Genomic DNA, 13,794 nt, shown 5'->3' with positions numbered 1-13,794 from the left:
AAGAGATGCAAGCTTTGGGGCCCTTCCTTCCATCCAGCCCCGATGGGTTCTCCAGGCCTGCTGCCCAGACCATTGCACATTGGTGGGTCAGTGGTCCCAACAGGCACTGACAATCTCACTGTGGGAATCAAGACAAATTGGGTGCAGAACGCAGCTCTAAGTACTGAGTTGGTACTCACAGTACTAACTCTAAAGTACTGTGTGATCTTTGGCAAGTCATTTAACCCCGCTAAGCCTGGGATTCTCCATCTATATTGAGAGTAGGGTGATATAGACCCCGTCCCAACGTTACTGCTTAGAGCACTTAAAAGAACGTGCAAGTAATATAGCCCGTAACTCAGACACGGTAGACTTTCACCCAGTGTGAGCTGTTCCCCCTCGCACCTCCCTCCCTCACCAGCCCACCCCACCTTCCAAAGTCTAGTACTGTTTCCACTACACCAGTGGTTCTCAAACTTTGGCCTGCATCCAAACCACCCAGGAGTCTTATTAAAACACAGATTGCTGGGGTCGACCCCCAGAATTTCTGAATCAGTGGGTCTGGGTGCAGTCTTATAATGTGCAATTCTAACAGTTTCCCAGGTGATTCTGATGCCCCATCAGGCTTGAAAGTCACTGCCAACTACACTATCCTCTATACTGCACAGAATAAGCCACTGAGCCTGGCACTTCAAATACCCTCAATAAATGACACCTTTCATTTCTAGCCAATGAAGAAGGTGCACCAAGCCCTCCTCTGGCCCCGGCTTCTCTTCCCCGCGTAGCCACAGTCTGCTACATGGGGCACGCACCAGCCCGCAGGTGTTTCTAGACTTTGAGCCACGTGGGCCTTTGCACAAGCTGCTGCCTCGAGCCCAGCTGAAATAAACACTCTCTTGCTGCTCATTCCCCTCTGGGAAGGCACTCCCTAAGCACCTGCCATGCACACACGCCCTTTTCAAAACTGGATCATTCTTGGGTGTGAGCTCCTCCAGGCCAAAGAAGCTGTCTAATTTCCTGTGTGTTTCCCAGTACCCAAAACAGCTTCTCAGCTTTGGGTCACCCTAAGGTCAGCATTTGCTTTGCCTGAAGAACCCACTCCCTCTGATGTATTTGAGAAAGAGGGTATTGTCTCCTGGGCCCTTCCGGATGGAGGCCACGCCTCCTCTGAATGGGCTGCCCCCGCTCCCTCAGCCACTCTTCTCGCAAAGCTGCTACAGCTGTGCAAGGCCCCAGAAGGAGGAAGAGGTAAGAGCCAGGGTTTCTCCTTCCCCGTGGGCCCCAGGTCCGCAGGTCCCGCTAAAATCCTGCCCTCAAAGTTAGTGGGCAATGAGGACTTTCCTGATCCATCAGCGCCTGTGGAGAAAATTACAACATAGGAGGAAAAAAGACGTTAAAAGTGAGTACGACTGTTTCTTTCCCATATCCAGAGAAGCGCCTAAGAGGTTAAACACCTTACAGGGGCTTCCCGCTTGGCCACATCCCACCCTGACCTTGCTCCCAGTCCTCATAGTCACCTCTGTGGGAGGCTCTCCTTCCAACCTTCACGCTAAAAGTCTCTCTCCAGACCCTGGGAAACTTCATCCATCCACGAGGCCCCACCGCTGCCCCCATCAGGCAATCTAGCAATTACTGTCTCAAGCCTGAATTAATCGGTCTGGAATAACCCCAGGGTGGCCCCAGTTCCCACCCCCAGATCAACCCCCTTCCAATGTCTCATGGACGGTAGGAGTTGCAAATATATTCGTCCTTTCAAGAATCCAAAACATGGAGCTATATACCTTGCAAGGGTGAATAGTACTTTTCAGGAGCAATGAAGCCTTAAATCTAAGGAGAAGAACAGAAGCATTCTCCTATCTGCCCTGTAATCTGCAAGCCCGTCCTGTCCCAAAGGACATCAGAAATGCCATTGTATGTAGAGCTTTCAAAATATGCCCACTCCCAGGGCTCTCAGACTTAAGAAGTGTTCCTCCCAATCCTGGGCCAAGACGCAGTAGAAGGTTTGAAATTCCGTCTGATGAATATCTAAGTTCTTAGGGTAACAACCTATGATATGAGAATAGAGGAAATGGAGTCATTCTTTCAGCTTCAGATATTTATTATATGACTAAGTGGATGGATGGGTAGAGAACGGACGATTGTATGAGTGAATGCCATTGCCAGCCTCTGACAAGGCCTGGAGGAGGAATTAGTCAGTCAGCAGCCGTTTAATGAGTACTTCATGTATACAATCTAGCAGCCTAAGCAGCCTCAGAAAACCTAAAGATGTAAGACAGGACGTTTTGCTTATAAGCATCCCCACTCAATCAGGGAGTCTAGCAAGATTCAAAAAAACAGACCCTGTGATACCAAGGAACACGTGCTGTGTCACTATTCCAGAATCCTTGGCATCCACGCTTGCCGGAACTCAGAAATCTGAGAAAGGTGGCCTGAGGCCCAGCCAGTGGACTCAAGAGGCTCCATTAGCTTGAGCTCAGTCTGGGGGTTGAGACATTGCCAGTTTTACAGCAGACGCAGGGCAAGGCAGCCAGGGCTCCAGTGCTGCAGAGTGTAATGGTGCAGACTGGGTGACACAGGCCTGTTGGGAGCAGAATCCCATCAACACCCAAGAGTTCAGTCCAGACACTGGAGGTGTCAGTCCAGGCAGAGGGACCAAGGAACAAGCAGGGCAAGGTGCTAATGTGCAGTGAGCTGGGCACAGGTTCCCTGGTGTCTGCACCAGACTCACATGGGTTTGGTGGTGGAGGGAACCAAGCTCTGGGGGACACAAGCTCATCACCTGCCCATAGCCATGATTCTGTGACAGCAGGACCAGCGCCAGCCCCCACATCCTGCCCATGGCTGAGGCTCCTAATGTGCTCTGTCAGCTTGTGATTTGAGCTAAAAACTCAGAGCTTCCAGCTGGCTTGGGGGTGGAGAGAGGGGGAGTACCTGAGTGCTAAGAAAGTAGCTCCAACAAAACCCACGTTCCTCGGTGCCACGTTCCTCGGTGCCACGTTCCTCGGTGCCACGGGAGAACTCAGGGAGGGCTGAGTGGAGAGAGGAAGGAATCCAAGATAATTTCCTGGAAGAGGTGGATTCGGTGAGAAAAGATTAGGTGACAGGAAGGTGTGTTTTTCATGTGGACCTGGGGAGAGCCTGGGCCTCCAAGCCTCACTTCTGGGAACTGTGTCCAGGAGGCATGAAGCCAAAATTTCCTGGGGCTCCAATCCAGCATGTCTCCACTTTTTTCACACTGCAAAACCCACAGTGGTTGATGTTTGATGTAGGACGCACTCTCATAGGTATGCCTAGATTGGCAATAACATGGGTGGCGGTGATCTGCAATTCCCAGCAAGCAGGAATGCCTCTTCTTTTTCCCCACTCATAATGCATCTCAGAATGCAAGAGAGCGAGAACACATTACAGGGACAGTTCTGAATACATGCTAGTTTATAGCAAAAATAATTCGCCAAGTCGCACTTTAGTGTTCACAGTGACTGACTCCTGGCCCGTTGCTTCACTATCTGTAGTAACATGAAGACCAGGAAAAATTGCTACCTCCTTTTTTCTTGTCTTTCTATCTTGGGTGAAGGAGTTCCCCACAAACAGATGCTGAGATGAGGATGTGTCTGAAAGTAGGTTGTTAGGAAGTGGACCCCGGGAAAACAGGTACACAAATAGAAATGGAGGACAGGAAAGGAAAGAGGGCCGTCAAGGGTGTGAAATCCAGTGAAGTTCCAGGAGGATAGTTTTGGCTGAGTCCTGCAGGAGAGTTGTGGAAACAATGAAGTCACACCTGGGAGTTGTCACCCTGGAGGCAGGCAGGCAGCTGGGCTTTTGATGCCTCTGTACCTGCCTGTCATCAGTTAAGGGCTGGCCCTGGGACTGTCTTTGCCCAGGCACTTCTAGCTCTCCATGCACTCAGGCAGAAGTAGTTCTGGCAGCCTGAGGACAGCCTGCCTACAAAGACTCACAGGTATTGGCTGCTGGGAATGAAAGCAACAGCTGCCGTTCATTTCCATCCAAGAGGGCTGAAGGAGTTTTACAGCAATGAAATTGCATATCCTACACCACAGTAGGCACCTAGTAAATGCTGGTGGCTTATTGGCTAGCAAGGGATGCATCCAAGAGAACAGGATACAATGATCACATGCATTAAAGCTAACACAGGCGCAGGACCCTACCTATTTTGTTTACCACCATATCCCTGGTACCTGGCACAGGAACCTTGTAGACATGTTTGTTGGATAAATGATGAATGGATCTCCCCATGGTGATGTTGTTATCTGAGAGCTTCTCCGGGTCTCCCTTGTTCCCCGCTTCAGTTCACGCGTGACTTGGCTGATGCTGCCAGAGACCACAGAGCACTCAGGAGGAGCTCACTGGGGCTTAGCCATGTGGTGATCCTCCTCACTGAGCAAGTGCCACCCAACTGTTAGGCCCAACGTCTGCCCTGTTCTCTCTAAGTAGATGCTTCTGAGGACAAGCAGTGTGGCTCAGAAGACACAATAGGTGTGGGCTGCAGACCCAGTACTTCCTACATTTAATCTCCTTTGAACCTACAACAAAATTCCTGGTAGGTATTATTACCTTCCATTTTGCAGATGAGCTTTATAAGGCCTAGAGATGGTTTGTGTTATTAAGTGGTAAAATCAGAATCAGTCCAGATCTACCTAACTCCAAGTTCTAGGCTATTGATCTTACATCTTAAAGCTCAGGAGTAAGGGAGTTTCTGATGTTACAGGCTTCATACGTTGACATCTGGAGATGGACAGCCACCTTTCGAGTGGCCAGCAGGCCACCCATCCACAGACACAAGACTCACCTGAGACTTTGCTCAACTCCAAATTTACAGCTGGCTCCAAGGGCACGCCACCTGTGTAGTCACACGGGACCCTGTGCTCAGAAGGGCCCACTCTTGGTTTAATGCTCTGCTGTTGCCATCTTGAAATACTTCTTTTTGAACAAGGTTCTATGTTTTCACTTTGTTCCGGGCTGCACAAGTTATGGAGGCAGCCCTGTCCACAGTGCTTACCCGGTGTGAACAAGCTTTCAGCATTCTAAGACAATTGTCAAGAACCTGAGGCAGAGGATGAGCCCTGGAGCCCCCAGAGGGCTGGGGAAGGTGTAGGCAGGAAAGCCCTTACATACGTGTTGGATCAGGACTGGGTAGAACGAGCCGAGATCTTCCCACCAACTCCAAGCCAGGAAACCCCCACTCAGTGGTGAACATCTAAGTCCGTTAAGTGTCAAAGACTTGCAAAAGGAGCACATGTTGTGGGACATGAAGCTACAAACCAGTTCTGCCTAGGGGAGGATAAATCAGGAGGGGTTTCTAGAGGAAGGCAACCCCTTGACTGTTCAGAGAAATAAATGAAGAAGAGCATTCCAGGTGAAGACGTAGTAGAGTTAAGGCACCAAGGTATCCTGCGGGTGGCTGGGCACATCTCATGGGGGGCCAGGGAGGGACCTTAAGAGTTTGGACTGAACGGGTGGGCAGAGGCAGTCAGATAAGCTTGACTTTTCCTCCTTCTCCTCCAGTTTGCTTAAATATTCATGCACACACACCATGCACATTCTCCTGGGTTAGTCTCCATTTCCACCCAAAATCTTACTAGATGGCTGGGAAGCATTTATATGAGACTATTTATTTTCTCCAGATAGGCGTTTATCTGCTCTTCCACTCTACTGTACGGGGCAGGTGATGTACTTTAACACACCACTGATTTCTTCCCATTGGTAACGCCACCTAGTGGCCGCCTGTCACACTTTCCCGTTTCTCCAAACTGATAGGCAGATGGGTGAGACCAGGTAAGACCATGACCATCCCCTGTCCTGTTCCTGCACATCCTAGAGTTCAGACAACCTCCCTGCGAGAACCCCTTTGACTTGTACGACAGGCCCAAGGTTGAACAGTGACTCTCAGATGATGCCCTTCTGCTCCTTGGGCCACTGTGAAGAGGATCCTTCAGTTCTGAATGTGCTGTCCCCACCACCACGCAGGCAACTACAGAGGCCACTGCTTGGCCTGAGGTTGGACAAAAGTAGACAAATCAGCACTCACAACCCCTGGAGCTTGTAGAGATTTATCTTAGACATCTTTAAACAAGCAACAATGCTACAGCAACACCAAGCAGAACAGCAAGGAGGAGGATGAGCTATTTCTTGAGAGTCATTCCCTCTACCAGACAACCACACTAGGCCTTTTCCATTTCTTCCTTGAATGCATTTTTTGTAAGTGCATTAAATCTTTGCTGGAGCAAGGAAAGCTTCAGATGGCAATTAACATGTACTGGGTGCCTACGATGTGTCAAGCAGTTTCCTAAGCACTTGGAATGCATTTGCTCATTTAGTACCACAGTACAAGAGAGGTTCTGTTAGTATCCACTTTTCAGGCAGAGGAGAAGGCACTTGCCAAGGGCATGCAGCAAGCAGATGGAGGAACTGGGAGTTGAAGCTGAGCAGCCTCGCTGTAGGCTTGTACTGTTCATCACTACTCAAACTCCCTCCTAGGCTGAGACAAAAAGAAAATGTGTACACCTTGTACTGGAATTTACTGTCTGCTTATGAAAAGAGATATGTAACTGAAGATCCATAATGCATTCATTTATTTACTCATTCTGCAAACTTTCCTTCAAGACGTCTTACGCCAGGTGTGGATGGGTATGTAGGTGTTAATTACCCTCAGTCTGGTGGGAAGAGAAGCTGAGCCAGGTTGTGCCTGCACACCGGTGATTCAGGATGAGGCGGTAGGCACTAGGACTCACAGGATGAGAAACAGAGTTTGGGGACAACTGGCCAGGCAGTGCCCAAGCCCTGATCTAATGGGGCCTGAAGAATACCTCTCTGCCCAGCAGATGAGGAATTCTCAGCAAACTGCTAGCCCTTATTATATCTAAAAAGCTCCACCAATTCTCTTCTTTAGCTTTATGCCTCCTACCTAGGAAGAGAAGGTAAATACTGTCTGATGGGTGGTCAGGCAGGACCTAGGTTCTCACAGCATAAACAGGATTAGCTCTTCATGGGTCCAGGGCTCCAGATAAACTGGCCTGAGCTGCCATCTACCGGTTGAATGTGCACACTGCAGCAGATAATGACAGGACCACCTTCTTGACCAGGTACAGAGGGATGGAGGCCTAAGGTGGCTGAATTCCTTAACTGTTAAGATAGGGGAGGCTGTCATCTCTAGTGCGTTACAAACAAAAGGAGACTGAGACTCTGAGAGGTGGCATGAGGTAGTAATCATGTCCATTTACCATTTTCCAGGCACTGTACAAAGCACTTCACATTGCTCATCGAATTGAAGCTTCTTAAGAATCTCGTGAGTACTATTACTTATGGCCCCTTTATTTGTTATGTTTCTGAAATCTCTCCATTCTATAATAGTTTCCCTTCTTTTTATTGCTATTTATTTATTAAAGAAAAACGTTATTTGTACTCCTCGGTATCTCACAACCTGGATTTAGCGGATAGTTCTTCATGGTGTCACTTCACTTGTTCTCAGGCCTCATATTTCCTAGAAGCTGGCATGTAGCTCTAAGGGATTAATTAAATTCAGGTTCAATTGTTTTAAGCAAGACTAATCATATGTACTTTCTATTACATCTAATCTGGGCCAATAGCGTTTGATTATTCTACTTCTAATGGTGATAAGATCTGGTGATGTTAAATAAATTTTTAAAATGCTGACTTCCTAAGTCTATTATTCCTTCAATAACTGGAACTCTTCTTTAAAGAAATAAAATATCCAAGTAAGAAAAAGAGCAGCTAGAGAACCTGCACAGGCTGCATAGACCAGCTACGTGGAGCCAAAAAGCTAATAGTAACAGCCAGATTGGAGAGGGCCAAAATTTGGAGGGCCACTGAATTGGCAGAATTCACCTCCCTTTTCCATGCTGGTATCCCCACACCTTGACTTATGTAGTTGAAAGTCCAGAGGTGGGCATCCAAAAGAAACCTCTATTTGACCTCAAGGAGTGGGAGGGGGCCCCTGAGAGTGACAGCATTAACAGGGGAGGTCCATAGACAGGGGGAAAGCTTCTCTCTGATTGGAGGAGTGGGGGTGTCACGAGTATGGGTGCAACTCCACCACATTTTCTCTCTCTGTCCTTTCACTCATCGGACCCAGATGCAGGTGCAATAGTTATAGCAAGTGTATGTCAGATAGAGGCTAATAAAGCCTGAGATTTTTGGCTAGAAAACCTAAAATTTGGGCCTCAGGGAAATGAAAAATGCCAAAGGGAGATAGTGATGATGGAGGAGCTCAAGATAGTGGTTAAGTTGTTTGTGAATGTTCATATTCATCCTTGAGCATCACATGCATAGATCTGACCCTAAGTAGTATGCCATAAACTTTGAGAACTGAACTAAAAATAGTCCATGACCCTGGTCCCAGACTGGCCATTGGGTGGCACACATGCAGAACGGATTTGAATAGCTTGACAGTGTCTTGGAAAACCAGGCAGATATTGAAATCACCATCTATAGAATGTTGGTCAAAACTTGTCTTCTGAACCCAACCTAGTCAAATGCTTGCTTAAAAAAAAGAAAAAAGGAAAAAGAAACTCTCCATAGAATTAAGATCCAGTGTTGTAACATTTGAAATCATAAAGACATTTGGCATATAAGGAAAATCTTAGCCAATACTGAGATGACACATATGTGACCTTAGAAAGACTAAAGCAGCTAATATAAAAGTGCTCCAAAACTGAGAAGGAACATACCTGAAACAAACGAAAGGTGTGAAGTCTCAGAAAAGAAATAAAAGATACAAAGAAAAATCAAATGAAAATTTTACAACTAAAAAAACACAATGACCAAAAGTTTAAACACTCATTGGATGGGCTCAATATGGCAGAATGGAGATGACAGAGAAAGAATGAATCAACTTGAAGACAGACTTATTTTTAAATAGCCAATTTGAACAACACAGAGGAAAAAAGACTGGGAAAAATGAATAAAGCCTCAGGGATCTGTGGGACCACATGAAAATGTCTAATGCACCATTTGAGCCAGAGAAAGAGAAGACGTGCACTGCGGAACACATGCTTGAAGAAATAAAAGCTGAAAACTTTCCAAATGTGGAGAAAAACATAAACTTACAGATTCAGGAGGCCCCAGAAACCCCAAGCAAGACAAATTCAAAGAAAGTCATTCCTAGACATTATAACCAAACTACTGAAACTAAAAACAAAAAAAGAAAGAAAACATTCAGAGAAAAATAACATGTTATAGGGAAACAGTGATTCAAATGACTGTGAACTTTGCATCAGAAGCCATGAAAGGCAGAAGAAAGAACATTCTAAAGTGCTCAAAGAAAAGAAATGTCAACTCGGAATTCTAAGTCCAGTGAAAATAACCTTCAGGAATGAAGACAAAATTAAGAATTTTTCATCAGTAACCAGGTCTGCAACAATTGCTCGGGAAGGTTCTTCAGACAAAGGAAATGATACCAGAAAAACACTTGTAACATCAGGATTTGGAAAAGAGAAACAAAAACTGATAATTGTTTGCATAAACATGATAGATTATTCTTTTAAGTGCTTTAAAATATGTTTCATTGTTGAAGATAAAGTCTGAAAGTAAAAGGGTCTGTCTGATATGATTTCAATACAGAGACAGGAAGGTAAAAAGAACTACATAATAGTAACATTTTTACATTGCACTTGAAGTAGTTAAATATTATTTCTTATTATTTCTGAGCAAAAATTTAAGAACATCTATTCCAATCTCTTAAGTAATGACTAAAAACAAAGACATATAGTAAAAACACAGTAATGTAAATACAAGAAAAAATGTTCAAAGAATCCAAAAGGCAGAAAATGAGAAACAAAGAAAAAGCATATAATAAAATAGAAGGCCTAAATATAAAGATGTCAGTAATTACAATAAATATAAATGGTTTAAGCACATCAACTAAAAGAGATATCAGAAAGGATAAAAACATATAACCCAACTCTATGTTGTATTTTAAAAATCATCTTAAATCATCTTAAATATAAAGCTAAGCGTAAGTTAAAAGTAAAATGATGGCCTGGCGCAGTGGCTCACTCCTGTAATCTCAGCACTTTGGGAAGCAGAGGCAGGCAGAACACGAGGTCAGGAGATTCAGATGATGAAACCCAGTATCTACTGAAAATATAAAAATTATCCAGGCACGGTGGTAGGCACCTGTAATCCCAGCTGAGGCAGGAGAATTGCTTGAACGGGAGAATTGCTTGAACAGGAGAATTGCTTGGGAAGTGGAGGTTGCATTAAGCTGAGATCATGCCACTGCACTCCAGCCTGGGTGACAGAGTAAGAGTCCATCTCAAAAAAAAAAAAGAAAAAAGAAAATGATTTTTTAAAATACTGTGAAAACATTAATCAAAAGAAAGCCAGAGTGACTATATTAATATCAAACAAAGTAGACTTCAAAGCAAATTACCAGAGTTAAAGTATCATGATAAAAGAATCAATTCACTAAGAAGATGCAACAGACTTAGATGTGCATGCATTTAACAACAGAGGTTCAAAATGCGTGAAGTGAAAACTGACAGAACTGAAAGAAAAAAATCAACAAGTCCACAATTATAGTTGGAGAATTCAACACCCCATTTTTAGTAATCAATCGAATTAATGGACAGAAAATCAACAAGGATGTAGAAGAACTGTACTAAACCATCAACAAACTAGATCTAATTGACACTTACATAGTACCTTGCCCAACAACAGAAGAATGCACATTCTTTTCAAGTGCACATGAAACATTCACCAGCATAAACCACATCCTGGGTCAATTATTTTAAGATAATTGAAAAAGCATGTTTTCAGATCAATAATCTAAACTTTCTACCCTAAGAAACTAGAAAAATAAGAGCAAAATAAACAGAAAGCAAGCAGTAAAAAGGAAATAATAAAGAGCAGAAATCAATTAAATAAGCCAACAAAAATGCTAAAACTTATTTTAAAAGATGAGTAAAACCGTAAGACTTCTAGTAAGACTAACAAAGTAAAAAGGGAGAGGGTACAAGTTACCAATTTTAGAAATAAACAGGCTATCACTACAAATCCAAAAGAAATGGAAAGAATGGAGAACACTATGAACACACAATTCCTACACACATAATACTGCACATATAATTTCAGCAACTTCAATGAAATAAGTCAATTCTTTGGAAACCAAAACACCCAAGATGGAATAAATAACTTCCATAGTACTATAATAATTATTAATAAATTGAATTCACAGTTTTATTAAAACAGTTGCAGATTCCTTCAGGATAAAGTGGTTTCTATAAATGTAACTATTCTTTTCTTTTTTGTTTGTTTTCTGAGATACTGTCTCATTGTGTTGCCCAGGCTGCAGGGCAGTAGTGTGATCATAGCTCACTGCAGCCTCGAACTCCTAGGCTCAAGAGATCCTTCCACTCAGCCGCCTGAGTAGCTGGTACTGCTTTGTAGTATATATGAAGTCAGGTAGTGTGATACTTTTAGCTTTTTGCTCGGAATTGCTTTGGCTATTCCAGGTCTTTGTGATTCCATAGAAATTTTTGGATTGTTGTCTCTAATACTGTAAAAAATGTCATTAGTATTTTGATAGGGATTGCTTCAAATCTGTAGATTGCTTTGGAGAGTATGGTCTTTTAAAAAATATTCTTCGGATCCATGAGCATGAGATGCCTTTCTATTTGTTTGTGTCCTCTTCACGTTCTTTCATCTGTGTTTAGTAGTTTTTCTGGTAGACATCTTTCATCTCCTTGGTTAATTTATTCCTAGGTAATTTTTTGAAGCTATTTTAAATGGGATTGCTTTCTTTATATCTTTTACAGCTATTTCATTATTAGTGTATAGAAATGCTACTGATTTTTGTCTGTTGATATTGTATCCTGCAACTTTACTGAGTTCCTTTATCAGTTTTTGGTAGAATCTTCAAGTTTTACTATATAAAAAATCATATTGTCTGCATATAGGGACAATTTGACTTCCTCTTGTTAGTATGGATGCCTTTTTTTTTTCTTGCCTGATCACTCTAGCTAGATTTTAGTATTATGTGAATAAGAGTGGGGAAAGTGAGCACTCTTGTCTTATTCCAGTTCTTAAAAGGAAGACTTTCAACTTTTTCCTGTTCAGTATGATGTTAGCTGTGGGTTTGTCACATATGGCCTTTATTGTTTTGAAGTATGTTCACTTTATAGCCAGTTTGTTGAGAGTTTTTATAAAGGGATGTTAACGTTTAATCAAATGCTTTTTCTGCATTGATTGAGATAATCATATGGTTTTGTCTTTCATTCTATTATGTGATGTATCCCATTTACTGATTTGTATATGTTGGACCATTTTTGCATCCCTGGGGAAAATCCCACTTGATTATGGTATATTATCTTTTGAATGTATTGTTGGATTCAGTTCACTAATGTTTTGTTGAGAATTTTGTTTCTGTATTCATCAGGGATATTGTCTGTAGTGGTTTTTTGGGTTTTTTTTTTGTTTGTTTTTTCATGTTCTTGTTTTGTTTTAATAGCAGGGTAGTGCTGGCCTCAGAATGAAACAGAAGGCCAAGTGCAATGGCTCATGCCTGTAATCCTTTGGGAGGCCAAGGTGGGCAGATGACTTGAGTTTAGGAGTTCAAGACCAGCCTAGACAACATGGCAAAACCCAGTCTCTACAAAAAATACAAAAATGAGCCAGGCATGATGGTGCATGTGTGTAGTCCCAAAATCTCAAGAGGCTGAGGTGGGAGAATCACTTGAACCCAAGAAGCAGAGGTTGCAGTGAGCAGACGTCAGACCACTGCACTCCAGTGTGGGCTACAGAGTGAGACTCAGTCTCAAAAAAAAAAAGAAAAAGAAGAATGAATGAAATAGGAAGAATTCCCTCCTCTTCAATTTTCTGGAGGCGTTTGAAAAGAATTAGTGTTCATTCTTCTTTATAAGTTTGGTAGAGTTCAGCAGTAAAGCCGTTCAGTCTGGGATTTTCTTTGTTGGGAAACTTTCTATTACTGACTTTTTTTTTAGCCACCCAGGCTGAAGTACAGTGGCCCAATCTCAACTCACTGCAACCTTTGACACCCCCACCCCACCCAGGTTCAAGCGATTCTCTTGCCTCAGCCTCCCAAGTAGCTGGGATTACAGGCACGCACCACCATGCCCAGCTAATTTTTGTATTTTTAGTAGAGACGGAGTTTCACCATGTTGGGCAGGCTGGTCATGAAATCCTGACCTCAGGTGGTCTGCCCACCTCATCCCCTCAAAGTCCTAGAATTACAGGCGTGAGCCACCCCACCCGGCCTCAATCTTCTTTCCTGTTACTGCTCTGTTCAAGTTTTCTATTTCTTCCTGGTTCACTCTTGGTAGGTTATTATATGTGTGCAGAAATTCATCCATTTCCTCTGAGTTTTCCAATTCATTAGCATATAGTTGTTCATAATAGTATCAGATAACCCTTTGTATTTCTGTGGTATCAATGGTAATATCTCCTTTTTTGTTTCTGATTTTATTTGCTTTGAGATCTCTCGCTCGCTCTCTCTCATTAGTCTCACTAGTGGTTTATTGATTTTGTTTATCTTTTCCAAAAACAAACATTTCATTTTATTGATTTTTTTTTTTTAGTTTCTATTTTATTTATTGTGGCTCTGATCTTTATTATTTTTTATCTTCTACTAACTTGGGGTTTGCTTTTTCTTGTTTTTCTAGTTCTTTAAAGTACATTATTAGGTTGTTTATCTGAAATATTTCTCCCCTTTTACTGTAGGCATTTCTTGCTATAAACCTCCCTCTTAGCAACGTTTCTGCTGTATCCCATAGGTTTTAATGTATTGTGTTTCCATTTTCATTTGTTTTAAGAAGTATTTTG

This window comes from Aotus nancymaae, unplaced genomic scaffold, assembly GCF_030222135.1.
Source record: "Aotus nancymaae isolate 86718 unplaced genomic scaffold, 86718_ANA_hifiasm-v0.15.2.pri h1tg000059l, whole genome shotgun sequence".
Lineage (NCBI taxonomy): Eukaryota > Metazoa > Chordata > Mammalia > Primates > Aotidae > Aotus > Aotus nancymaae.
Note: the sequence above shows the minus strand (reverse complement) of the source record.